Source organism: Peromyscus maniculatus, chromosome 9 (assembly GCF_049852395.1).
Source record: "Peromyscus maniculatus bairdii isolate BWxNUB_F1_BW_parent chromosome 9, HU_Pman_BW_mat_3.1, whole genome shotgun sequence".
In the NCBI taxonomy this organism is placed as follows: Eukaryota; Metazoa; Chordata; class Mammalia; order Rodentia; family Cricetidae; genus Peromyscus; species Peromyscus maniculatus.
The window spans coordinates 70,972,721-70,997,762 of record NC_134860.1 but is presented as its reverse complement, the minus strand read 5'-3'; the positions used below and the strand labels follow the sequence as shown (position 1 = coordinate 70,997,762).

The following is a 25,042-nucleotide window of genomic DNA, read 5'->3' as shown; positions in this document are numbered from 1 at the left end:
AGGGCTGGCGTTTTCCCAGGTGAATTTGACAACAGCGGAGAAGTGACAGGAGACTGTGGGTGTTGGAGAGGATTAGTTCATAGGTCCGTGGGCTCTGGGTGAGGAGGCGGTAGCTGAGAACAAGTGGCTGACGGGAATAGAAACTTCAGAGGTGATATGGGTGTTGGTGAAGACAGACATGAGGGCAGATAACTGAGGCCGGTGGTCACTGTAGCTAGAGACCATGGAACCAAGAGCATGGAGTTCTCTTCCTTCCTTCTCCCTCCAGCATTGAGCACAGGGCTCTCCAGACAGTGGCTCCTTTCTAATTGTTGGCAAATGTCAATCCAGGCCAGCTGCAGAGGGAACAAGGAGCAGAAGGAGACTTAATGGAAGGACAGGAAGGAAGAAGCCGAAAGGGTGGAGGCAGTCTCCCCACCACCTCTGTCCCTGGGGTCGGCCCAGGACACTCCTTTCATGGGGCTTAACATCTTCTAATGGAGCGATGTGAACATATTCAGCTCATGTCAATTTAAGTACTGAGCACTTACTGCATCTCAAGTGTGTGGGGGGGGGGCTAGGTGCTGAGAGCGGGTACGGGAAAGCACATGATGGGGCTGGGGAGAAAGTGGAAAGCACACATAACAACGCCAGGCAGCTTCAAAGTGCCATGCAGGAAATAAAATTGGCTGCCTCCTGCTTGGGGCGGGCATTCCTTGGACGTTGTGTTTGGAATTATAGCTCAGGAAGGCATGCCTCAGTATCACATGGCACCGAGGCAGAGGGGGCGCATATCAGAAGCTTCTGAAGTTGGATCATTTGGTAATTATCCTCAGCGTCTCCATCCCTAGTCTTCCAGATAGATTTCTTTAATTTCTTGCAATGTGGAAGTTGGCCAGTTAAACAGACAAACAAACAAACAGGATATGCTGGTAAGTTGAACATTCTGGGGAAAGCGCATGCTGTTGTCTTGCGTTCCGATCCCACAGGCACTAGACTGGAAACTTCATCTTCAGGCTACAGTCTTGAGAACAACTTCTTTGTAAAAACCTCAGGCCTTGTCCTCAAGACCTTCAACCAATTGGATGAGGCTCACGCACATTATCGAGGGTTCTCTGCTGTTCCCAAAACCTCTGGTTTAAATGTTTGACCTGTTCTCTCAATAAGATGGCTATTGCTGTTGGGCCAAGAAACTGAGACCCATGACACAGCAAGCATCACACTTGCTTGTAAGACTGCCAACATGAAAAACCCTGTGGAACTTGGACCGTGTCTGCAGGGGACAGTTATGTACGCGTCATACTGAACTGTAGACATTAAGCTCCTTGCCACTAGGCTGTGTTTCCTTTTTATTGGAACACATTTATTAAGAGGCTCTTTGCCTTTATATCTGTCAGAGTTAGACCTGGACCCTAAGATGCCAGAGGTGGGAAGAGGGTAAGGATGGCATGGCACAGGCTCCAGAACAGATTCTGAAACAGAGCAGATTTCTTTTAGTTATTTGTTTATATTTTGAAGAGAAGCACAGTTTTTACTAAACAGGAATATTGATTTATAATTTTGTTAAAACAAAACAAAACAAAAACCCAGAGCTGTTATTCTTCAATCTAATTGTTCCATTTCAAACAAACATACACATTTTATATGTGGCTGCTGGTTAACCATGAGGACCTGAGTTCAGATCCCAGCAACTACCTAACAGGTTGGGCATGGTGTCACACATGTGAGCAGCTACTGCACATCCCCAGTACTAGAGAGAAAGGGAGGGAGGAAGGTTTGGGAGAGATGTGGGTACTACCTCAGTACAAGTCTCTTAGTTAGAAGCCAGTCATTTGAGGGGATACTAGAAATGGTGAATTGAGATTCTCTCCTAAGAAAGTAAGGCATTGGGAAGAAACAGCCATGAAGTGTGCACATTGTGTTTACAAGTGAAGGATGTTCAGATGCAAAGACCAGAGACAGCAAGGAAAAGGAAATTCGAATAGCACCGAGTTCAGGTATGTGAGAGGCTCACCGTGGCCAGAGGACCTGAGCAGAAGTGGGAAGGGTTTAAGGGCCTGGCCAACACAGTGCCATGGGCTCTGAGCATCGTGTAGGATTCAGACATGGAAAGGAGCATTGAGAGGATTTCTAGACAAGCTACTGTGGTTTGACACATAAGATGAGATCACCCTGGCGTCACAGTCTAGGAAAACCCCAACGTGATGGGGAGGAATAACAAAAAAGAGGGTCAACAGAAGAGGGAAAACAGGCAGCAGCAAACACCTCCCAAAGCATTATATTCAAGTTGACTCCACAGCCCTAGAGCCCAGCAGCCACAGCCAGGCTGGTGACTTGTATCTCGTCTAACTCGAGAGGTAGCCTTGGGATTGAAGCACCTTCTGTTACCCAGGAGTCAGTCAGATTACCCAGGAGTCAGGCGTTTTTCTTACTGCTACCTTCTGCCAGTGTTTTCCTGATGTGATAATGAGCTGCCCGGGACACCCTCAAGGCAATTCTCAAGCTGGTATGGATAATCGTTATCCAATTACATATATGTCTTATTTTTCTCTACTCCTGAGAAATGGCAATGCTTGGCTTGTTACTTGGAGACAATGGCACATGACCTTAGTAGTGTCAGACGAGATCAAGATTTTGGACCATTTTTTAGCATTCCACGGGGCGGGGAGGGAGGCTGCTTTTGGCTTCTTCACTGACCAGATCTCACTCTTTCCCATGACACCAGCCTCACATCAAGTAACCCCCTCCCTCACAGACTCTTGCAACTACTAGTGTAGATCTGAGACCAGCCAGTGTTCAGATTCTACCAGCCTATTCAGAATACCCTCATTCCCTCCAGCTTTTGTAGCTTATTCTTCCCCCAGGTATTCCTGACTTCCTTACCAAGCCTGACCCCTGCCGTGGCCCTCCCCTCAAAATAACTTTAAACAGTTATTTAGCGATTATCCACATATAAAATGGGAACAACAACACTTTTTATAGAAGCATTATAGATTTGTTGGGAAACTTTGCCTTGAATTCCCCTCTGTCTTCTGCTTCCAAACTTGGAACTGTTTGTAGTGTATTACGAGGCGGTTGCTAAGTGCTTTACATGCCAATTGACTTGACCTTCAGATCAACCCCATTGCCCTGTAATGATGCTCACATGGTAATGACGTAATGATGCTCAACATTTCACAGGGAGCAAAGGGCTCAGAGAGAGTCATATTCTGTCTTGGCTATTACAACAAAATACCAGACTGGTAGGAGAAAAGTAACAGGCTTAGCCTCCTAGTTCTGGGCTGTTGATTTGGTGTGGGCTGTGAGGGCTTGCTTACCGGTGGGCAGGTGTGTGGTCTCATTGTGTCCTCGCATGGGAGGGACATGGGAGCTCCCTGGGGCAGCTTATACAAGGCACCGATTGGGGCTTGACCCTCATGAGCTAACCATCCTCCATAAGCATCATCTTCTAATGCCACCATCTTGGAGGTGAAGGTGTCAACACATGAATTCTGAGGTATCAGGGGAGGGAACAGCAAGCGCTACCTATAGGAGAGAGGGTGAGGCACACTGGCCATGGTGATGAGGGGCTGGAACTTTTCCCCTGTGATTCCCCGTGATCACAGAAGGCCTGCCCTCCACCTGGGGAACTTCCTTCTCTCCTAGAGTCGGTCGGCTACTGCCTCCCTGCCTTTAAGATGCCTTTTCAGATGCACCCTCCTCCCTCAGGAAGAGGTAACCAGGGTTATCTGGACAGTCTGTCAGTTATGCCCTTGACCAAGGCAGGAGAAGGGTGGAATAATCTGCCTTAGTTTCCTGGCAACTGGTGAGGCCTGCTAAGGAGGAAGGGCCTCTTGGCTGTAATTCTAATGCCCGAAAGGATTTTTCCCACAAGGCCACTGAAAGTTATCTGGGCCCTGAGAATGAGCATCCTTCCTCCAGGACCCACTATAACAGGTGTTCAGGAAGGGCTGCCTTCTGCCTCTCTCTACCAGGTGGTGACCTTCTAAGGGTCCTCAGCATTAATGTCTGAACTCATCTAGCGTGGTATTGACACACCTCTGCTTTAGGTCTGTTAAGCAAATGTATACAAGGAAGAATGAAGGAAGATGGGACCCTCTGTGTAAGAGGTTGAAAAAATGATTTCATTCTTTTCTAGAATTTCTTTTTTTTTTCTCCTTAATTTTTATTTGTTTTTATGTGCGTTGGTGTCAATGTGAGGGTACCAGATTCCCTGGGACTAGAGTTATAGACGGTCGTGAGCTGCCTTGTGGGTGCTGGGAATTGAACCCGGGTCCTCTCAACCCCTGAACCATCTCTCCAGCCCCTCAATTTCATTCCTTTTTTTATTCACAACAAATATTTACTGAGCATGTACTATGCACAAATCACAGTGTAGATAATGGATACATAAAACACGTAAGATGTTCTGGTTCTGACCCTTAAAAAAAAACTTCATTTTTTTTTTCTGTCACTTTATACAGAAAGGGAAGACTATATAGTTCAAAAACTATGTAAAACTACACTGAGCTGGCTTCTTGAAACACCTTCTAGCTCTCTGGGGTTCCATACTTCTAAGTTCCTAAGGAGTCAGCATGTTCAAAACCAGGGATGGGGCGTGTTTGGTGTGTACCAGGGGAAGGAAGTGATAAGCACCGTCCCCCGCTGCAGTGTGGGAAACCAAGATGTCGGAATGCCTTAGCTGCAGCAGGGTGCTCACTGACTTGAAGTTCTGTAGCTCTTGCTGTACCCCACCTGATCAGATTGGCCCACCAGGTAGAGTCCTCTTCGCACACAACACCTGGCCCCCTCCTCTCCGGAGCAGATGGAAGCACTACATGCACCCTGTTCTGTCACCAGTGGGCATCTCACGGCTCATGTGTGAAGAGCACAGTAAATTGCCCTGTCCGCATTGTTCCTGAGTGGCTTGGTGCAAGGACCTCCCTAGTGACTTGGGAGAAATAATGCAATTTCCTTAGCTCTGTGGAACGGTGAGGCCTCCAGCTATTAAGGTCACTATGAAAATATGTTTAAACCTCAAATGCATGATACATCTTCTGATATTGTTTTCTTGAACTATTGGGGGGGCATTTATTGCACACTCGCAGTTTAAGAGGGACTCACAGTTCCTGTTTCAGGGATTTACTTAACTATGGCATAAATGTAAGTGTCAGATTAGTACAAGCATTATTTACATGCTCAACAATGTTAGGGGGAGTCACAATTTTGTTTTTTCTTTTCCAGTAAGGAGACATTTCCTAATATGGTGAGATGAGTCTTAATGTCAGTGGGATCTATGGTTCATATCATTAGTATTTTCTAATGACAGAAGCCATTTTACATATTGTCAAATGAGACACTGTGGAATGCACATGGCATGGCAACACATGTAACAAGGTATGCAGCTTGAGGCTGGCACAGGAAGGCACCCTGTAGCTCTTGGAGTATTTGACTGTGGTGAACAAGGGCTCCTCCCATGACTGGGAGATCATCAGAGCAGCCTGCTCCTCGGTTCCCACAGTGGGGCCATGGCTGGCCAGCTGGGCAGTATTCAGAGCCACAGAGGACACACAGACGTCCCCAGAAATGCTGTCATCGGAGCCAGTGGGGAAAGGACTCCGTGTTTTGCTCATTTTCTTCTACTTCTCTCCTCCCATCTATGCCCAGTACAGCTAGAAGCTGAGTCAACACGGACTCAGCTTTTAGGGGTGCCCTCACCTTACCCACCCCCACAAACATACACACACACACACAGAGACAGAGACACAAAGATGGACACACACACACACACACACACACACACACAGAGGAATAAGGACAGCTGAAGAAGTGAACTGATAGCAAACAGACCCAGGCTCTGGACCACTCCCCTCTCCATGGGGGAAGTACCAAATGAAGTCCTTTTTGGGTAGAAAGTCTTCATTTAGGTGGTAATTTGTTTCCAGCCTATCACTTCCTCACTTTCCCATGTCCCTAAATTTTCCCACACCTCCCCATGTCTTCAAATCCCCAGATTTTTTGCTCACTCTGTCTACAGATGGCAGGGGATGACAGATAGCAAATGCACCTCAGCTGCCATCCCTGATGCCATTCTGATTGCTGCCTCCATGCGTTGGCAGGTTGAAACCCAGAGAGAAGTCTATTGGCAATGTAGTCCACACGTTTTCTGCCTGTAGCTGGGAGGAAATCCCTGGAAGGGATTCACCCAGGGTGCTCTGGGGCCAAGACTGGCTACCGGGTGTGTTATTGGAAAGGGTCCACTTCCTGTCACCTGTACTCATGCTTAAAATTCTGGTTCCAAATTCAGCTCCAATCCAGAGCAAACAGAGAATGGAGAATACGGCATAGTTAATCTTCACCGTTGGCTGTACTAGATCTAGAACCACCTAGATTGAAGCACATCTCTGGGTGTGTGGATGGGTTAACAAGAGGAAGGACCCACCCTGAATGTGGGTGGTGAATCTCATGGGCTGTGATTTGGACACTGTCGAAGTGGGGAAGGAGAAATCCAGAGGAATCGCCGTCATTCCTCTTTTCTCTCTGTCCCAACTTGCCACACTGAGTGGTACTGTTTTGCCCTGCCCTCTCCACCATGTTTATTTGTTTTTTGGTTTTTCAAGATAGTGTTTTCTCTGTGAAACATCTCTGTTGGAACTCACTCTGTAGCCCAGGCTGGCCTCGAACTCACAGAGATCCACCTGCCTCTGCCGCCCGAGTGCTGGGATTAAAGGTGTGCGCCACCACCTCAGGGCGTCTTCTCCACCATGAGGAACTGAGAGCTTTGAGACCATCAGTGGCTTCCTACTGTAAGTTTATGTTGGACACTCTGTTAGAGCGATGAGGAGCGACTTTTGGATTGGTGTTGTTACTCTTCTTGAGTTCTTCCTTCAGCTGCCGCGTTCCACATGACTGCAAACTTGCTCTCTATTCCTAGAGGCAGCCCTAGAGTTACCCACGTACTCCATTAGCCTCAAGTTGGGGTAAGCTTCATGGATGGAGGGAAGTTTAACCACGAAAGCAGTTTGTTTTTCTAACTTTGGCATGTCTCGTCGTTCAAATATGTGATTCACTAAAATATTTATGATGACATGGGAAATGTTTGTGTTACAAAGTAGATGGGGAAAAGCTGCATGCAAATTTATGTCAACCAGAGGAAGCATTAAATGAACAAATGACAGCACATCAAAGTGTCTACAGGGACGTGTACCCACCCACATGTCTTTTGGGGGATGTTACTATGATTAGTTTACACGCAAAGAAAAGATGCTTGCCTCAGCGATCCCTTGAGTTCAGAAACTGGTCTTAATTATCTTGTGTCCATTTTTCCTCCCCATTTCCAGAGAATGGAAGGCTCCCAGTAGGCAGAAGTCTGTGGAGGGGTCTCTGTGTGTCTCCCAGAGCTTTAGCCCAGTCCTTCTTGTTCTTACCCCGCACTTAGGGTGAGGGTCACAGAAGTGGAAATTGAAGAACTCAGCTGTTCAGACCGAAGACCGAGACTCTCAGGAGCAGACTGGATAACGGGGTTCTGGTAATAGGGCTCGTGACCTCACAGTAAGAACCTGAAGAGACCAAAAGGGACCGATGAGTGAGTGCAGGTTTGGAACTGAGGTGGTGCGTTTAGCATGTTTTTCACAGTGGGTATTTTGCTGAGGTTCTAGCTGTGTGGTTCTTTTCTGGAAGGCTGCTGCTGTGGTTTGAGTAGGTCCCTCAAAAATTCATGCCCTGCAAAGTTCATTTCCCTAATTTGCATGTTGCTGGGAGTTCAAAGTAGGGCCAGTGGGATTATGATTAGAGAGTTCATGAGATGTGTGTCCTCCAGGCAACATGCTCCACCTAAAGTTTCTAAGTCATGCCCTGCCATGGCCTACTCCCTCCAAGGAATGCTGTTGTGGTTACAGGAAATTCCTTTGGAGTTAGTGTTAGAGTGGGCACAGTGCTTGCCTAGCATGTGGGTTCTCTCCCCAGTACCACCAAAACCAAAATAAGACAAAACAAAATGAAAAGTCCCTCTTTCTTCAGTCTCTCTCTGTCTCTTTAAAGGGAACAACTGATTGCATCCGGCCAAATTGTCACAGCAGGAAAGCATTACATGTCATAGCGTGTAACCCTATGTAACGATATGTAAGAAACTCTTCTGTCTTGGTGAGGTGCTTTTTTTTTTTTTTTTTTTTTTTTTTTTTTTTTTTTTTTGCCAACTTGACACAAACTAGAGTCATCTGGGAAGAAGGAACCTTAATTGAGGGGGTGGCCTCCATCAGATTGCCAGTAAGGAAGCCTGTGGGGGCATTTCCTTGATTCGTGACTGATAATGGAGGTCCAGCCACTATGGGTGGTACCACCCCTGTGTAGGTGGTCCTGGGGGGGGGGTTAGCAAAGCAGGCTCAACAAGCTGTGGGGAACAAGCCAGTAAGCAGTGCCCCCCCCCCCCCCCCCCCCGGGACCTCTGCTTCAGTTCCTGCCTCCCGTTTTCTGCCTTAAGTTCCTGACAGGATTTCCCTCAATGGTGGACTGTGATGGGGAAGTGTAAGGCAAATAAACCTTTTTCTCCCTAGGTTGAAGTTTGGTCCTGGTGTTTATCACAGCAACAGAGACCAAACTAGGAGAGGTACTTGTTAGTGAAGATTTTACCTTACAGTGCATAAAGGTGCTGGGTCGTCCTAGAAGGACAGAGTCTACTTGACTGTGAAGGGCTTGCCCCGATAGTCTTGTTCTAAAGTCGAAAATGCCCTTACTTCACCTAACCAAAGAGCCCAGCTCAACAGCATGGCATTCGGGTGTGTTGTTTGTTTGTCCCCATGATCAGAGGGCTCCCTGGGAGCAACAGCTCTGTCTGCTGTGGAGACTGAAGGTCGGATAGCGGGTGGGTAGGCCAAGCAAGACCAAGTTCAAAATTCCAAGTTCAATTTCTAGTGAATACATATTCTACCTGCATCGTTGGAAACCAGCATGAAAGCTGGGCATGGTGGCACATGCCTTAAATCCCAGCACTGGGGAGGCAGAGCAGGTAGATCTCTTGAGTTTGAGGCCAGCCTGGTCTACAGAGAGAGTTTCAGGGCAGCTAGGACTACATAAAAGTAAACCAGCTTGAGTCAGGGGTCTTCACCTTGTTCCTGGTTTACTAGCTCAGAGGGAAGGCAGAAAGAGGCCTTTCCACCTTGTCTTTCTTATATACACTCTCAACACACATGTGCAGGAGGGAGCTTTGGGGAGAGAGGGCTGGATTTTTTTTTTTTTTTTTTTACTTTATTCTACTCAAATGAATATCAGTCAGTTTACTGGACTTTTATTACAGGCATAAAAGCCTCTAGCCTAGTGATTATTACAGGGTTAAGTATTTCTTAAATGCCTTTGCTCTTTCTCCCCACTTCCTGGTAAATGTACAGACTATGAGTTTCCAAATGGGATAATCAACTGTTAACAAGTCCCTGGGTCCAGGGGGGACCTTGTTCTCAGAGTGGCAGCCTTGGCTCCAGCCCCTTTCCTGAGGCTGTACGAAGGTACATGGTGCTGAAAAGCTCCCGCGTTGTCCTAGCCATAACCATTACCAGAGTGCTTTGGGACATGTTTATTATATTTCCAGGAGCCTCCTCTTTTCCGTCATCACAGCACCAGCAGCCTGGAACTTCCAAAGAGGTGTCTTTTCATTCCCCCAACTTTCAAGATTTGGAGTGGCTGAGGGAGCTGCAGGTAGGCAGAGTAAGGAAGGCTTCTTTGCTTTGTCTCTTGGCAACAGTGGCGGGGAATGGATGGGACTGGGTGCTGTAAGGAATGGTGTTAAGGGTTGGAGGAGAGCCTGGGTTAGGTGAAGGTGCAGCCTGAGCTGAGGTGGAGGAGAGTGGGGTAGGATGGCAGTGTGGTAGCTTCTGGGAAAGCCTTTTAGTCACCGCCCTGGGTTCTAGGCCTGTGGTGATGCTGCGTCCACATGAACTGGTCCGGTGGTTGGGTGTCCATTTTTCCAGATGTCCAGTGAAGAGAGGTTGGGGGTCCTTGATGTCCATGTCCTGGTCTCGTTCCCGTAAGGGGGCTACAGAAACATAATAAACGCAGTTATTTTGGTTTATTTTCTAAGTAAGTGCTTGCTAGCTCTACCCAACACAACTGAACTCTTTGATGTTTTATTTTTGTCCTCTCTCAGGACATACTAAAATACTGTTTTGTTTGTTTTGTCCCTGAAAGAAATGAATAGTTCCATTTGGCACAGAGCTACTCTTAGATGTGGACCTATTCTGGAGCTAAACATTTTCGACCCCTGTGGGGTCCTCATTTAGCTCCTTCTGTCCAAGGGGCCTAAAAGTCTGTGGAGGTACTATGGTATTTTATTTTCCTTTTAAGGAATCACTAACCTGTGCTTAGCAGTAGATATACTGTCTTATGATCTACCAGTGAGCTCAAGTTCCAATTTCTTCATATGCGTGCCAACATTTGGTATTTTGATTTGTTTTAAAGTAATAGTTGATGGATACAAAGTAGTATCTTACTGTAGTTTTGACTTGCAGCTCCCTAATAAACAGTGATAATGAAGTTATTATGGTATCTTTTTTTTTTTCATTTACTGAAAACAGGCTTTTTTTCCTCTCACATAATATATCCCGATTACAGTTTTGAATTCCTTTACCCTTCCCAGTTCCTCCCCACCTCCCCTCCTATCCAAATCTACCCTCTTTCTGTTTCTCATTAGAGAAAAATAGGGTTCTAAGGGATAATAATAAATATATAGTAAATATGACACGATAAAACAAAACCAAATACATTAGAATAGGACAAACCAAAGGAAAAGAGACCGGGAGAAAACAAGAAACAGATATAGATGCAAAGGATTACTCATTTGCTTACTCAAGAAACCCATAAGAACACTAAACTGGAAGTCATGATAAGTATGTAAAGGACCTGCAGGGTTAAAAAGAGGGAAAAAATACAAATAAAACAAAACAAAAAAATAGATAAAATTAAGGGGAAAAAAATCCCTGGTATGACATTATGAGACAAAAACCTCCAAGGATGCCTTTGAGTTAGTTCATTTTCTGTTGGTCACTTGCTGCTCTGGGCTTGCAGCCTGTCCTTAAGAGTAGTTTGCCTCCCCAGTGAGACTCTCTTGAAGGAAACTAAATTTTCATTTGTAAGTGGTTATCAACTGCAGATTGCTTCTGAGTCAGGGATGGCAGCATGTGTCCACTTCTCCTTCCAGCTCTAGGAACCCATCTGGTGCAGACCTGTGCAGGCCCTGTGCACGCCTGCCTCAGTCTCTGTGGTTCGTATGTGCATCTATCCTGTTGATTTTGAGGGACTTGTTTTACAGACTTTAGTCTGTAAGCCATTCTAATAGATCACACACACACACCACACACACACACACACACACACACACACACACACACACACACACACACACAAGTATATGTATATAGATTCATTCTATAAGTACTGTTCCTCTAGAGAACAAATACATAAGTGTATATTTTAGGAAACTTTTACTGTATTGAGTCTCTGTGCTACCACTGAAATGACCCTTCATTTTAACTGTCTGTCCTCACATTCCCTCCTGCAGGTGTTTACAGCAGGCAGGAAAGTAAAGAGGTGAGAATGAAAACTTGGTTCAGATTGACCTTGTCAACCTGGATCAAGACATCAGGGAGTCTGATGCCAGGTGATTTATTGCCCCCATATTTAAACTCGTATAATTTGGGAAAAAAGTTTCATGGTTAATATTATCCCTTGTGTACAAGAGAGCATAATTACATCAAAATTCAACTCAGGGCACATGTTATTTCTTCCAGGAAGATGGGCTCTGGAGATAGGCTACCTGTACTAGTTTAAGGGAAGGATCTGGCCTGGTCTCACTCATATAGGTAGCATAAAGGTCATTTAGACTATTGGCCACTCTGGTCCTGGTTGTGGGAGCTTGACATGTCCTGGCCCAACAGATAATGCAGATCACTAGGCTATTAATCACCTCCAATTCTCAGCTTTCTGGATAGAAGAACAGGTTTTACATCTTTCCCATAATCCCTGTATGCTTAATATTCCTTGTCTCCCTGGTGATCTGTGGACAAAAGGATCTTCTTGCTGTGCTTCCAACTTGATAAAGATAGGAAGATCTCCCATTCTCATGAATCAGTAGGATTAATGTAATAAAAATGGCCATCCTACCAAAATCAATCTACAGATTCAATGCAATCCCCATCAAAATTCCAACATAATTCTTCACAGATCTTGATATGGCAATTTTCAGCTTCATATGGAAACACAAAAAAACCCAGGATAGCTACAACAATCCTGAATAATAAAACAACTGCTAGAGGTATCACTATTCTCAACCTCAAACTGTACTACAGAGCTAGAGTAATAAAAACAGCATGGTATCGGCATAAAAACAGACATGTTGATTAATGGAATTAAATTGAACACCCAGGCATAAATCCACACACTTATGATAGAGAACACAGCAATTCTTTGTATTAATTTATATTGTATTAAAATCTTAGCAATATTAAGTCTTTTAATTCATGAGCATGTCTTTCTATTTACTCTGTCTTTGGTTTTTTGGGGTGTTTGTGTGGATGTTTTGGAGCCATCAGGGTGTATGTCTTTCAGCTTCTTGTTAAGTTGGTATTTTATTCTTCTTGATGCTTTATTAGTGAAATGCTTCCTTTTTGGATTGGTCATTCACTAACGTATAGAAATGCAGCTGCTCTGTGTGTTGACTTAGTGTCCCACAACCTTATTCTGTTGGGTTATTAGTTTGAACACGTTCTGTATTTTGTGTCTATCTACAAGATGATGTAAGTTACAAACATAATTTTACTTCCTCCCAATTTTGAAAGGTGTATTAACAATCCTTTATTTGCTAATGTAGCTGCACTTTCTTTCCCTTCTTTTGCTTTTCTATTTCTTCTTTCTACTTTGTGGAATCACATCCAGGGCCTTGCACATGCCAAGCAAACACTTTGCAACTGGGCTATAGTCGTAGCCCATTTCTATAGCTGGCCATTCACAAAACGAGAAGGGTTTGAACAGGGCTGGGATACTGGAAATATTTTGCAGGTAGGACAATGGAATACACTGAGTGTAGGGAGTAGGAGACAGAAAAGCACTGAGTGACTTCTGACTTTTTGGTTGGATTAACTGAGGGGCTTACTGTGGTGCCATTGGCATGGATGGGGAAGATGGGGGGTAGTAAGACTTGGGGAGACAAATAAAGACCCTGGGCCACATTAAATTTTGTCTTGTCTGAGGATAAGTTATACATAGGCAAGAGAAGAACAAACAAAGAGATCACAAGACAAATCTTTAGGAAAAGCTCAAACCTGGCAAATTAGTAGGAACGGAAGGATCTGAAAAGGAGGCGTATTAGTTACTATTCTGTTGCTATAATATAATACCATTACCAAAGGCAACTTCAGGAAGAAGGAGTTTGCTGGGGTTTATGACTCCAGAGAGTGCAAGTGCATCTGACTTGGGAGGCGCCACAGCAGGCAGCCAGAGCAGGAAGCTGAGCATCACATCTTTAAATGCAAGCCTGAGGCAGAGAGAGCAAATTGGAATTGTAGTGAGGCTATACACTCTCAGACCCCACCACGGAAGGGGGAGCATGATTCCTCTGCAAGGATACACCACCTCCCCAAACAGCACCACCGACTGGGGACCCAGAGTTCAAATACCTGAGCCTTTGGGGGGCATTTCTCATTCAAGCACAGGGAGGCAGAGGGGAATCAGGCTGAAAGTTGGGGAAAGAGCCAGGTGGACTGAGAACCTGCTGAGAGAGTTTGCAGTTAACAGTTCAAGCAAGAGGGAAAGGAAAAGGGGAACACATGATGCGAGGACCATCCGTGACCTTTAGAGAGACTTTTAGCAGCGTGAGTAAGGCTTTTGCCCGAGTGTATGAGGAAGCCAGGGAGAGTGTGATGAAAGTGTTTTTATCGAAAGTATTTTACAGTGTGGAATGTAAAAAGCGGTGTTGATGGGCTTGTCATGGAAACAGAAACCCTTTCAGAGAAATAAGAGCCACTTAACTGCCCCCCCCCAGCTCTCTGCCCATCACATATGATTTAAAAAAAAAAAGAAGAAGAAAAAGAAAACCCCCAACAAAAAACAGTCATTAGAGGAGGGCAATTCCTGGGTGACTTGGTAAGACAGCCACTAACTGGAAATTCTCTGCCTTTGGGAGAAGGAAGCCAGCACCCATTCCCACGATCCCGCCACAAAGCTGAGGACCTGCTGACCCAAGTTCCTTCTTTTTCTGCTATTGGCTGACACTGTTCATAAAACATAGTTTGCTGTTTCACTTTTGCTTTAAATGAACAAGCAAGCTGCATTCTATGGGGAGAAAGCCAGGAGGGAGGGCAGAGACAGACAGACCGCAGGGCGGTTGAAGGCAGACACACAGGTAGGTTGTCTGGTTGGTCAATTTGTTACTGAGAATTGTGCTTTGATGGTTCCTAGAGGAATGGCATATGGAAAGTAAGCTTAATTTGCTCAACTATTAATGTTTGTTCTAGCACATATGTTTTAGACTTAAAAAAAAGTGCAAAAATTGTAGAAGGAAGAAGAAAACCGCAAGATAGACTTGATGGGTAGTTGGGGAGTATTTTCTTCATTTTTTTTTTTTGTTGTTGTTTGCACATATGATTTTAGCTTCCTTTCATAGTTGTATCTATAAAATATGAACAAATTTATATTCCTTCCTTTTATTAAAGCTTGTGCTTTATCCACACTGCCATGAATTCTGCGCAATCATAATTGCAAATTGCCATATAAGGCATTAAAAATTTCCCTCTTTGGGGCCATATAGAATTTTTCCATTTTGCGTATATTTTATTCCATAAGATTTTTTTCTACTCCAAGTCTTGCTTTTGGTAGAGGGATTATATTTGAGAAGGTCTATTTCAGTGGTTTTGTTCAGAGGCACAGCGAAAGTGAATATGAATGCAGGGCTGTGCACTTGGAATAATCAGTTCGCTTCGGAGCACCCATAGTCTTTTTCAGCTTGCATCTCATGATGCAACCCCTCAAATAGCCAAAAACTGATTGTCGGTGTTAAGCAGTCTTTAATGTGTTTGGATTGCTATTACTTCCCAGGTGATATTAATGAATGGTCAGTTTAAAAAAAATAAGTTGTTCGAAATACTTTGTCTCTAACCTGAGTGTGATATCAATGGCGAAACAAGATACAATTGAAGGCAAGTCTCTCTTTAACTCTGTAAGTAATCTAAGTTATAGAGCTGATTTTGTGGGACATACAAGAATTTTAGAAATCTCTGTTGTCTACGTCAACACTTCCACTCCGGAGATTAGAACCTACTTGAAAGCTCCAGTCCGCTAATGCTTGAAGGAGGTAGGAGCTAGAGAAGTGGAGGCTCTAGAAGGTTCTAAATATGTTAACCTTAAGCTCACTGTGTACTAGTACCTGCCAAGGCAGCCAGACCTCCTTTCGTTTATAACCTTTCAAGGTCATTAAAGAGACGGACATTTAATATCTGGGCGTTCACAAACATACCACAGGTAGAGCAGATGGATGATGGCTTACCCTGCTTCCCAAAAGAAATTATTTTCACTGGATCCCATGTCTCTCTAAGGAAAAAACAGACTGAATTCATATCAGAACCATGTTCTGGTTTCTCCCTGCAGGAAGAGTAGACAGAAAAAAGACAACTAAACAGGCTGAAGCCGTCCTGGCTGTGCCCTGAGCTCCCCACAGGGGTATACTTGACTTTAATTTGATCAACAGGGTATCAAACAAATTTCTTCTTCTTTTCATTCCATGGAGGAGAGTGTATGTTCAGCACCTTTGATGAGAATAAGCACTATGTAGTTCTTTCCTATACAGAAACACATTTTCATGTATCTGTTCATTTGACCTATGCAACAGTCTTTATAAAGAGTGTATTTCTCATTGAGAGATGGCAAAAATGAAGCCCTGGGATTGTAGGGTATTTCCCAAGGTAGAACCAAATTGGCGAGCCCAGAGTACATGGCTACATCCTTACATCCCCAATAATAACTATTTTATGAATATATATATGAATGAATTTTCTTTGCATCTGTATATTATTAGATAGTTAAATGATGGCATTGATATTATATCACTTAGAAAAAAAGAGGTGACCATGTCTCAGTGGCAAGAAAAAGCAGGATACAAAATAGCATTAGGATTTGCGCTCTCTTTTTTTTAAAGATAGTTATCGGTATTTGGAGAAAGAGGAAAAGAAGTATATGTACAGAACTTTAGACTTGTCTGATTGGCAAAACCTGTCACTTACACATGATTGAGCTTATTATCTTTTCTCCACTTTAAATTAACGTAACACTTGCAACAAAAACAAGAAGTAAATTGAACAGAACTGAATAGAATTGACTGTGCCTGTCCGGTTCATTCTCCAGATAAAGTGGGCCCAACTCTTTTTCCAGTTGGCTAGAAAGAAGCCTTGTCTTCAGTTCTGAGTTTTGCCTGTGCCTGTCACGCGTTGTGTCGTGGCTGTGGCTTGCACGGAGTAAGCACTTAGTGTGTCAGACGCCATGCTGACGGGGCCGCTCTCATCCTCTCCATTCACTCTCGCTCCATCAGCAGATGAGGCTTTTAAGAGGGGTGAAATAATGTGTCAGAAAAAGCAGAGCTGAGACTTGTAAAATTGGGATTCTTCAGACTCTATCTACCTGGGGCCTAAGAGGAATTCCCTCCCTCCACAATTGTGGGGAAAGGATCATGGGGACCCTTTCCTATGCTGCAGAAGCTCTTCAGGAATTGTTATTACTTAATACCTCCTGTGCACGCCAGACTTCAGCCCCCTTCTGTTTTTCTTGTTTGTCCTGAACAGCAGGCATCAAATACATGCTGGTCCCTCAGAAAGCAAGCTTATAGGAGAAAAGACTCATAAGGGATTATGCAGCCGCTCAGAGCTTAGCTTAATGCAGCAGCAAGCTGGGTAACACAAAGGAAGATAATTTTTGCTGAGAGCCTTTTGAAATGCACTGTACTGTATGCATGCATTGTTCATGCATGGACTACCTCCCTCCTTGTACAGGAATGATTTATGTGTGTCTTTGTCCATTGCACTGCATGAAGAGTCTGAAGACAGAGTCTTGGCATTATATGGACTCCATTGAAAAAAAAATGGGAAGGTATAAATAAAGTAACTCACCAATGGCTGTGGACTACAGTCACAGCTTATACTCATTACTGATGACTTTTATGTACTAACTTCTATTAACTGATCCATGGAGAAAATGTACTATTTGACACTATCTAAAGGAAAACTCCCATCGGATTGGAACTGTTTCTTCACCGTAGGCTCACTTCTTGCCTTGACAGGAACTGTGATGCTCGGCAGATTCTAAGGTTTGGAAATGGCTCACGTTGAACCGGCACAGATCTCTGTCAGGGATCTTGCTGGCACAGAATCAGAAAGATAATTCGCTGTCCTGGGTGTGTAGCAGCATCATTGCCTAGATGTTGACATCAGAACCTTTGCAATGGGCCCTGCCCCGTTGTCCTTAACCTTAGAATTTTTCTTCCCCTTTGATAGTGTTGGGAATTGAACTCATGACCTCATACATGCTAGGCTAGTATGCTACCAATGAGCCAGATTCCAGCCCTCCTGTCTTGCATCCTATTCATAGATCTTTGATCTGAATTTTAGAGAAAAAAATTTTTTATAAGGAAAAGCACTAACAGCATTTCATTGCAAAACAATCAAACAAACAAAATAACAACAATCCCCCTCCCCCCAAAAAACTTGACATCCCCCCTTCTCCCCAGATATTTATTGAGAGACATGAGGAAGTAATGACTCAGCGGTCATTTATCTGAGCACATTTGTCACACGTGCTAGGCCTCCAGAGGGACTGCAGTAGGCATCCTGGTGATAGGACAGAATCGAAGCTGCTGCGACTCTTTGGGAGAACTGCAAAGACCTGAAATCTCTCAGGTACAGGTAGTCAAGACCTGGGGGTTTAGAGAATTCTCCCTCTGTCTCTGTCTCTGTCTCTGTGTGTATGTTGTGCAGAAGGAATGATATGTAGACAGGAATTGAAGATTGGGTAAATGATAACTAGGTTGTGAGGTGGGACTCCAAGTACATACTCAGAAGAGTGTTTCCTCTCCTTTTCTCCCTTCCCTTCCCTTCCCTTCCCTTCCCTTCCCTTCCCTTCCCTTCCCTTCCCTTCCCTTCCCTTCCCTTCCCTTCCCTTCCCTTCCCTTCCCTTCCCTTCCCTTCCCTTCCCTTCCCTTCCCTCCCCTCCCCTCCCCTCCCCTCCCCTCCCCTCCCCTCCCCTCCCCTCCCCTCCCCTCCCCTCCCCTCCCCTTCCCTTCCCCTGCTCTCCCTTCTCCTCCTCCTCCATTTCCTCCTCTTCTCCGGCTCTCTTCCCACTCCAGTTAAGCAGTTAACTAGTCTGCATACCATAGCATTCCCTCGAGAGTGTTTGCCAATCTTCTGCCTTTAGATGAGCAGGAAGGGAGACTCAATGCAGACTTATTGAGGCAAGCGAGCAGCCTTACTTAGATGCCAGATAGTAATGGTTAACTACAGTCTCCCTTAATGCACCGATGAAGTGGATTAGAAAACAAGCAAGTTGAGGTTTCAACAATGTAGCATTAGTGTGTGTGTGTGTGTGTGTGTGTGTGTGTGTGTGTGTGTGATATGTGTCTTGGCAGGAGCATGCACACATCATGGTGAATGTGTGGGGGCCAGAAGACAACTTTGTGGGGTCTGTTCTCTTCTTTTAATGCTACGTGAGTTCTGGGGATCAAACCTGGTCATCAGGTTGGCATGGCAAGTGCCTTTATCTCTGAGCCATCTTACCAGCCCCAAAGTTGAGTTTTTTTTTTAATATAATTAAATCTATTGATTTAATAGATATCGTGGACTCATGATATTAACCAAAGTTAATGAAAGTTATGAGAATTATACAGAAGGCAACACTTAGTTAAAAAAAAAAAACTTTACAAAATTAAGTCTTAGCTCAAGGAGGCCAGAACTTTCTACATGTGTTTTCTGTGCACTGATGTATCTATTTACTGTGGTGCTTGAATGTTAGTGGTTAGGATGCACATGGTAGAAAAGTTAGCTTTGCAAGTAGCAGAGAAAGGAACAAGGGGATTAGTGGGGAGAGAGGTGAGCTGAAGGAGACAATACTGTCATCATTCTTGGAGTCAGGGTGTCCCTCGCATTTATGGATATGGACCTTCTGTAAGGCTTTAATACCTGCTATCTTCCTGCAGATCAGTAATAATTTGGGAGCATTCATCCCTGAGAATAACACACAAATGACTGAAATTGTAACAAAACCTTAGTTTTAAGGGAGTAGTTATCTGAAAATGTGTCCGCAATTGATAGGTGCTTCTGTGTGCAGGAAGACTTTTGAGAAATCACTTAAAATGTACAAACTGACCAAACATGATGTCAACAAGGTTATGTGTGTGGGGGTGGGGGTGGGTGGATGGGTATTCTGCAAAAGAAACAAAAAAGAGCAGCTATTTTTCCATTTTATTGAAAACGGATTATTTTCTCCCACAATACATCCTGATTATGGTTTCCCCTCCTTCTTCTCATCCTCCCCATTCCTCCCTATTTCCACTCCCCTCTGAATCTACTCCCTTTCTGTAAGAGCAGCTATTGCTAAAGTATCAATACAAGGTGCAAGGGTGATTATGGGATACCACCTTTGGGGTACATATATTCTAACTGTATTTTTCCACCCATGCAGGTTTTTTTAAATTTAGAATTTTTTTTTTACATTTATTTTGTTTATGTGTCTCTGTGTGTCTGTGTGTGCCACCGAATGTGCACAAAAGTCAGAGGCCAACAGGTGGGAGTTGGTTTTCTTCTCCCACGTGGTAGGTCCAGCAGAAGTCCTCAGGCTTGGCTGCAAGTGCCTTTACCTGCTGAGCGTCTCAAAGGCCCCACTTTTGGATCTCTGCCCTAAATGTGGCTCTGGCAATATGCATCTCTTTTGGGGTGTCTCTTCTGTTGTCTGTATCTGCATTATATGTAGGGTGTCTCTTCTGTCTGTATCTGCATTTAAGCAGTAGAGGATGTCCTGTGCATGTTCTGCGACTACGTTCTCCTTTAGTGGAAGACAGACACACTGATGTGTACTTGTCTATGTCCTGCACACAACCTGTGCCTAACAGTTGTTTCAAGAAGACCATGGCTTAGGCAAGGAAGGATCTGGTGACACCTGTACGTTCTCACGGGTCAGAGAAAGGCAGAGAGAGGTAGACAGAAGCTGAAAGGCATGTCTAGGTCAGTAGCTGGAAGAAATCACTGACGTTAACTACCCAACTGCCATGACTTTTAGAAACTCTTTGAAGTAGGGAACTTAATGGCATACAATTTGACGTGCCTGGTCATTAGAACTAATATATGAAAGATGGTGAAACTCGGAAGTTATTTTGGGGTTTTCTGAATTTTCTTAGAGCATTACCATTTTGGAATTTGATCAGAAAAAGAAGGTCAGATGACCTAATATTTCCCACCAATCCTGGTGGATTCCTGAGGAACCCTTTCTTGAGAAAGGTGGATGGAAATTTTACTTACAGAGCAAACAGTTAGATGAGGCAATTTTAAGAAAGAAATTTCTTGGTGCATTTGGAGCCACACAGGGACTTTGGCCTGTTGGAGCAATTACGTATTAAAGCCACTCTGCCTCCTGGCCCTCGAGGATTCTCTCTTCCCTCAGAGCAGTCCCTGATGGAAACCAGAATGGATTTGGAGACTGCTCCTCAGGAGCGTCAAGTCACACAAGGAACCTGTGGTACCTCCTGAATAACACCCCAAATTTCTCTGTCGAGTGCCAGGGTGAGTCAGTAGACCCTTGGCTTGGCATCTAAGAGGAGAGGACATGATGATCCTGAGGCTTCCAATGAGGAATGAACTGGTGGCTGTCCCCAGAAGAAGACAAAAATGAGCCACAAACCGCACAGGCTCTTGAGGGGGAACTTCAGGCCTGGACATCACATGAGAAGGTCCTCCAAAGCCACTGACGAGCTCTGAAGTAGAGAATGTGACATAGAGAACTAACTACCTCCTCTCGGCTGCCAGGGCCATGCATGCTTGTTTAATGAGTTCTGGCTTCCAATGGAGCTGCCAGCAAACCTTTTCCCAGCGGACCCAGATATTGACTACACGTAAATGGCAGTTGGCAAGCAAAGAGTCATTAGTCTGGTGGCCCATGGAGTGGCTTCTGCTTTGGGAGTCTTTGAGGCACTCTGGGAATCACAGATGGAAGAATGAGGACATCAAAATCCTCCAGGGTGCTGAGTACAGTGGAAATGGAGCCAGGGTGTTCGTTCCTTCTAACAGACTCTGGGAGCCCAGTTCCTCATTTAGAAGCTGTCACAATCACAGTTATTTTTATCTGTGTGTGTGTGTGTGTGTGTGTGTGTGTGTGTGTGTGTGTGTGTATGCTTTGTCTCCAATAACTTAGTTTGTTTCAACCCTTTGAAAAAAAATCTGAAAGGTCTATGAAGCTTTGCATTTCCAAGATTGTAGCACCTGTGCTACTACCCGTTCATCATGTCCGAGAGAGAGGCTGAGGCTTAAAACAGAGACAAGACAGCGGGTCATTGTCTCAGTAGAATGCCCTTTATTGAAGGAGGGAAGAGGCCTTAAATACAGGCTTACAGCACAGTGGGAGAACCCCGGAAGGCAGAAGTTCGCAGAAGTTTGCTGCAGATGTTTTACATTCTTGCATCCTAGCTGTTTACACCAATATGCAAGATACACAAACAAGGAACCTCCTGTAAGCTGCTTAGGAGGAAGGAAACCGGCAGGGAAATTAGCAGAGGGAGGACAAGGTCAGCAAGCAAGGCAACAGCTACTCAAGGAATGGGGGTCAGAGCCCAACACAAGATGAGTTCGGTTTCTTCTGCAGCTCAGCTCTACCTTTGCAGCTTAGAGTTAGGAAGAGTCTCAATGCCACATCCTTGTTTTGAGGGCATATTAGTTATTAGTTCCGCACTCTGCTGTCTAGAATTTGGAGAAACGAATATGCTTGTGGAATCTTCTACCCTGGAGGAAGGCCTCATTCTCTCTGCATAACAGGGAACTACTTTGGGGAGCCTGAACAACGACAGCAGACACATTCTTTCTGGTGTTTTCTAAGACACAGGCTCTGGCCTAAGTGTCGTTCATATGTATCCTTCCAGCAAATCCATGAAGTATGCATTATTACCATCACTCCCATTTTGTTGGTAAGAAACTGAGGTAGGAGATACAACGACCTGCCCTGGGTCGTAGAGCTAGTAAGTGAAAGGACAGAATTCAGATCCTGAGTTCCTGCCTTCCTCTCTGTCTCTCATGTGCTGTGGAGGGAAACAGGGACCACAGCTTCCACAGTTTCAAAATCATTGCATCATCTGTCTGTCTTTGCTCTCATAGTTGTCCCGATGTCTGAGAAAAAGGTGCCCCCTTAACGTTAGACTTGGGGAAGGGGATGGGAGAGAGTTTTGAGCTAGCCCGCTTAATTCAGTAATGCCGAAGGAAGGAGGATGGTGGGATTCTGATGTCCATGGCTTCAGTGCTGTCCAGCAAAGCAAGGTGTCCACCCTTACAAGCTTCAGAGGGGAGAGGAGGTCTTATATTTCAAGGAAACAGGTTTAGTGAATGTTACCCTAATAATATTGGGAGTGGAGCGTGCATGACTTAGGCCTTGTGACATTGGTCACATTTTCTCTGGCTAGGGGCACTGAGGCATGTGTAGCCATGCAATTTGACCCTGACCCCCAGATAGTGGTGGTTGTGGGGGATGTTCTTGCTTTGCTTGCAGCCCTCTCTGGTTCATACCCGTTTGAGTCCCTGAACACTTTTCCTAAGTCATACATTTGAAATTGAATAATAGTAGTGAATACTGCAGATACAGACACTGAGGCCCAAAGAAGAAAAACTACTTGTTCAAGGTGCCTCAGCTGGTCTGATGCAGCTTTGGCTCTGTGACCTTCCAGAACCTTCTCCTGTGAACATTCCAGTTGTAGGTTCAATATAAAAACGTCCTCCGTGGGCTATTGTGCTTACACTTGGTTTCTGCTAGTGGTGCTGCTCAGGAGGGCCATAGACACGCTCGTAGCTGGAGTTTTGCTAAAGGAATTGGGTCACTGGGGACAGACAGCTCTCTGCTTCCTGACTGGATTGAATGTCACCTGCCACCTTGTACTCCCGCTGCCATGCCTTCCTGGCTATGATGGACTGTATACCTTTAAATGGTGGCTCCAAATAAACCCTCCCATCCTTAGGGTGCTATGGTGAGAAAGCCATGGAGTCTGCTTAAAGGGCAAGGAATTTATTAGGGGATAAAACTCACTGCAGCATGAGAGATTTATCATAGTGTCTTGGAAAGCCGAGCTATGGTCCATGCTGTTCTTTGGCCTGGCCCGACCCAGCATCCAAAAGCAGGAGGAGAGAGAGGGATGCCTACAAGCATCCCAGGTCTTGAGGGTCCTGAAGGCCACGCCCCAGGGACATGTACTTCAAGGTCATAGGCAGGTAGAGTAGTTCTACCTGCTGCATCTCTAGGGGCGGTGCTTCAAGGTCATAGACAGAACAGCTACCCACTCTAGGTTGCTCTTTGCCAGGCATTTGTTCGTAGCAAGGAAAAAAGTGTTTGTAAGAACTGTGAATCGGGAGGTTCCTCAGTGTGCAGTAGCTGTGGGAGGTAAGATCCAGTTAGGTTCTGAAGTTTGGGGATAAATTTAAAAAAGAAAATTATGAGGAGAGTTAGGAACTGCAGGGCGTTATCAAAACAAAAGCCTCTTACCACAGAGGAATCAACCCCACAGCTAATAAACCCCATGTAAGGGAGGAGGAGAGACCTAAGAGGATGACAGATTCACCTGGACCATCAAATCCCACTGCTGTGCGGTACACACACACTCTAAGGATGTGGTATGGTGACATCCATTGGTTGATGATGGCATTAAACAAGATCTCTCCAACAGGAGCCTGGCAGAATTGCCTAGGCAGTGCATGGGAGGCTGTTCCTCCCACGGGCAGTGTGGTGTGTGGAAGGGCCTGGAGTCAGACTTGCCCTACTGAATTTCAGGGAAAATGTGTGGAAGGCTTTCCTTATCCACCGTTTAAGTTATTTGAGGTCAACTGTGGCTCACAAATAGGAAATGGACAATTTCCAGAAATTATTTCTCAGTTTCAAATACTAAAATGTTTTGGGCAATTTGATAAAAATCTCATGAATCTTGCCTCTGCTGAACATGTGTGTATCAGCTACCTTCCTGTTAGTCATTTAGTGCCTTGAGATTATGTCTAGGTGTCTTGAGAAAGAGGATCTGGTCTGCCTTCCATGATTCAGCCTCTGTCAGCAGAAAATCCTTCACAGCATTTGCAGAACCAAGGATGAGCTGTTCCGCTTACTGTAGTCACATTTTCAATGACTTGTGAGAGACTTCCTTAACAAAAGCAGTGGAAAAAAAAACTTTTAAAATATGAAGTTAAAATTTAGGTAAAGTAGGTGGTCTGGGTAAGCAATTAGTTACAGCAAAAACATGATTAATAAAAATGTACACACCTTTAATTCCAGCACTTGAGAGGAAGAGGCAGGTGGATCTCTGTGAGTTTGAGGCCAGCCTGGTCTACAGAGTGAGTTCCTGAACAGCCAGGGCTACACAGAGAAACCCTATCTTGAAAAAACAGAAACAGAAAAAAAAAAAAAGTATTATCCTTATTTATAGCTTCATTAAGACCAAGGTTAGCATTGTTCTTATCACTTAGGAATATACCAAGGAAAGTTCCAGATATCTTAAATGACTTAAAAATATCTAAATATAAAAGGATTCAAAACATAAAAAGTAAGAGCTAGTGAACCTGTGTTAAAGGGGTCGTACATTCCATTAACTGGAGTGTTGCACTGTTGATGTAGTTGAGATCAGTATCATCTAGTTTTTCTGGGGTCTGTGTGCTGTGTTCATTGACATCACTAAGTGGGAGATGAGAAGTATCAATCCAAGCGTTTGTCTTCTGAAGTTCTTTAAAGAAGGAAGTGGTTAGAAGCACCTCCTAAGGCCTTTCCCTTCATGCTGAACTGGGTCTTTAATTGGTCCCTTTTCCAGTTGGTGAAACCATCTGCATTTGGTTGTCATTCC

The 25,042-nt window shown here is 44.6% G+C and overlaps 1 protein-coding gene across 3 annotated transcripts in view; it reads left to right on the top strand.

The window, feature by feature from the left end:
* The window catches only part of Cysltr2 (cysteinyl leukotriene receptor 2), a 79,134-nt gene that overhangs the window by 39,054 nt on the left and 15,038 nt on the right, over positions 1–25,042 (top strand). For 2 of the 3 annotated variants that reach the window (XM_015985752.3, XM_076545352.1), the window contains exon 1: positions 14,051–14,341. The exons of the other annotated variant lie outside the window; for it this stretch is intronic. The gene's annotated coding sequence lies outside the window, so the exon portion shown is untranslated. Of the gene's footprint in view, positions 1–14,050; positions 14,342–25,042 lie in introns of those variants that run through there. 3 annotated transcript variants of the gene reach the window in all.